The 3,330-nt window shown below is 39.3% G+C and overlaps 1 pseudogene; it reads left to right on the top strand.

The window, feature by feature from the left end:
- The first annotated feature begins 56 nt into the window (after window positions 1–56).
- On the top strand, window positions 57–763 carry LOC113408989 (annotated as a pseudogene).
- The last annotated feature ends 2,567 nt before the right edge of the window (window positions 764–3,330 follow it).

Here is a 3,330-nt window from a genome sequence, read left to right as displayed (position 1 = left end):
TGTTTCTCTTCTTTGTTCTTTTACTGACCTACTTGGTCACACTAACCTGGGACTCATTAATCATTCTGATAGTGTGGGTGGATCACCGACTCCACAGCCCCATGTACTTTTTCATCAGCAATCTGTCCTTCTTGGAGATCTGGTTCACCTCGGTCACAAACCCAAAGATGCTGTTGAACTTTCTCTCAGACAGCAAAACCATCTCATTCCTTGCCTGCATGGCCCAGTCCTACTTCTATTTTGCCCTGGGAGCTGCGGAGTTCATCCTTCTCGTGGTCATGTCCTTTGACCGCTATGTTGCCATCTGCCACCCATTGCGATATGCTGCCATCATGAAACAGAGACTCTGCATTCAACTAGTTTTTGTTTCTTGGGTGGGAGGTTTCCTGGTTATAGGTTTACGGATGGTCCTGGTGTACAATCTGAGATTCTGTGGACCGAATGTGATCAACCATTTCTTTTGTGACAGAACCCCCTTTTCCAACTCTCCTGCACCGATACCCAACTAATTAAGAGGGTGGATTCCATTTTGCTCTCAGCCATAGTGTTGACTTCATTATGTTTAACCACGATCTCGTACGCTTGCATCTTCTACTCTATACTGAGAATCCCATCTGCCACGGGGAGGCAGAAAGCTTTTGCCACTTGCGCTTCCCATCTTACTGTTGTAGCGATGACCTATGGAAGCGGCTTTGTTTTGTATGGCAGTCCCTCAGGATACTTATCTCTGGAAATCAACAAAGGGGTGGCTCTGCTGAACACCGTAGTGTACCCATTCCTCAATCCCTTCATCTACAGTCTCAGAAATAAGAGTGTTCAACTTGCCCTGAGAGTTGCTTTCAGTCATAACAGGACAAAGTTGCTCCCCAAGTTGTGTTGTGCTTCTTGATGGACGCAAGACGTGTAATAATAATAATTAGAAAAGCATAAATCAGTGTTGCGACATGTAGCCAAATTCTGTGCAATAGCCTCTTCTACATCTACTTTAAAAAAAAATTATGTTTGGTCAAGTCTATTGTCTGGGGAATTAATTCAAATTCTTTATTTCATTCTTTTAAAAGTGCTGGACTAGGAAACACTGGATGCCCATGTGTATTGCTCCGCAGACCAGACACAACATTGACAGAAGCGAGTTACACTGAGTTTACAACCACTAAGTGCCTCATAATCATTGATGGGTTTTATCTTCACAATCTCACCCCCCAGCATCTATAGATGGGAAAATGAGGCACAGGATAGGCTAAGTGCCTTGCCCAAATTTACACATGAAGTAGTTAATTTGGTCTGGAATTTTCAAATGAGTTTTTATTTTGGATTCAATGGAAGTGTGGTGCCTTACTCAGGCTTCTTTGAAAATCTCAGCCTATTTTCTTATCTCTCCACCTTACTTCTGGTTGGAAAGTTTTTAATTAAGGCCCAGATCCTTCTCAATAGTTCTAACACTTAGTGCTATGTTGTCCATTTTGTAGTTGCGCAATTGTTTTTTTCCCCTTCCTAAGTGTACTGACTTGTCATTGTCTCTCTTGAATTTAATCTTGTTGATTTCAGACCAATCGCCTAATTTGTCAAGGTTATTTTGAATTCTAGTACTGTCCTCCAAAGTGTTTGCAAGCCCTCGCAGCTTGGTGTCATCCATATATTGTATAAGCACTCTGTTAAATATCCAAGTCATTAATAAACATATTGAGTAGTACTGGACCGAGGACTGATGCCTGTGGGACCCCCACTAGATATGAACCATTCATATCTATTCTCTGTGTACAGTCTTTAAACCAATTTTGTACCCATCTGATAGTAATTTCATCTAAACCACATTTCCCTAGCTTGCATATGAGACTGCCATGTGGGATTGTGTCAAGGGCATTACAATCTAGATACATCACCTCTAGAGCCTCCTCACATTCATTAGGCCAGTAACCCTCTCAAAGAAGGCAATTAGGTTGGTTTGGCATGATTTGTTCTTGACAATCCATGCTGGCTATTCTTTATAATCCTACTATCCTCTAGGTGCTTACAAAATTGATTGTTGAATAATTTGTTTCAGTATCTTTCCAGGTATTGAAGTTAGGCTGACAGGTCTAAAATTCCCTGGATCCACCTTGTTTCCCTTTATAAAGTTGGTTTCTATGATTATTCTCCAGTCCTCTGGCAGATTGCAGAATCAGGAGTCCAGATCACCATAGTGGCTTGGAGAGTCTCAGCAGTAGAGGAAACAGGGCCGAATAGACATAACTGAGATTTCATTACTCAGAGAAAAACTGTAGAACCCTGTAATCTTCCTAGAGTATAACTGTACGTATGTAACCAATGCTCAGGCAGGCATGTCCTGCAGTGAGTTTCTTATACCATAGAAACTAGTAGTTCTCTCAATTGTGTACGGTTCATCCCTTTCACAGAGCAAGCCTCTGAGTGCGACCCCCACCCCCTTATAAATTAAAAACACTTTTCAATCTATTTAGCACCTTTATAAATGCTGGATGCAAAGTGGGGCTGACAGCTCCTGACCCCCCGTGTAATAAACTTTTGACCCCCTGAGGGGTCTCAACCCCCAGTTTGAGAACCCCTGATATAAACTTTAATTATTACTGCAATAATATCAGTTGTCTTGACTTGGTGTTGCTTATCTTTGGATAGAAGTTTATTCTCTCTTCTTCTTTAGTCGTGGCCTCCAAGATAATACTATTCGCAATCTTCTATTGGAACAATAGGCTAACCTTTCCATTTCATGTGGTAAAGAGAATGCCATTTTGGCCCCTCTCAATATCAAGAAATTCACACAAAAACATGGTATAACGCACATACAGATGCGCAACTCTTTTTGATCTAAAACACTGATTTAGCAACACTGAAAGGTTTTGGAAATTTCATGTTGGTTTCACTGAATTGGGTCAACCACTTTATTTTTTTTTTATTTTTAAAAATCAAAATATTTCATTGCAGCATTTTCCACATGACATGTTTTGGGTTTTTTGAGCAAAACAATGTTGTCTCACTTTTATTTTTAAAAATAGAAATATTTTTAAAGGGTCAAAATGGAAACAATGCATTTCAGCTGTGTCATTTGATGCAAAATAATTTGTTGTTTTTTTACTTTTGCATTCACCAAAAAAAAAATTAATTTTTAGTTCCACCACAAACCATTTTTTTTTTTTTTCAATTGTAAGCTAACTGAAAGTCATTATTCACTCAGCTACACTCACAAACACACACTAATTTGCTATTCCACCTACAATCTGTTTGTTTAAGAATATAACCAATTGAAGTGCTTTCAAAATGGGTAAAGAATTTGTGAATATTTAAGAGAAATATTTTTCAGTTTGTTTTGATAGC

This window comes from Terrapene carolina, unplaced genomic scaffold (assembly GCF_002925995.2).
Source record: "Terrapene carolina triunguis isolate 2854851 unplaced genomic scaffold, T_m_triunguis-2.0 Scaffold28015, whole genome shotgun sequence".
Classification (NCBI taxonomy): Eukaryota; Metazoa; Chordata; order Testudines; family Emydidae; genus Terrapene; species Terrapene triunguis.
Note: the sequence above shows the minus strand (reverse complement) of the source record. Positions and strands in the feature narration are given on the sequence as shown.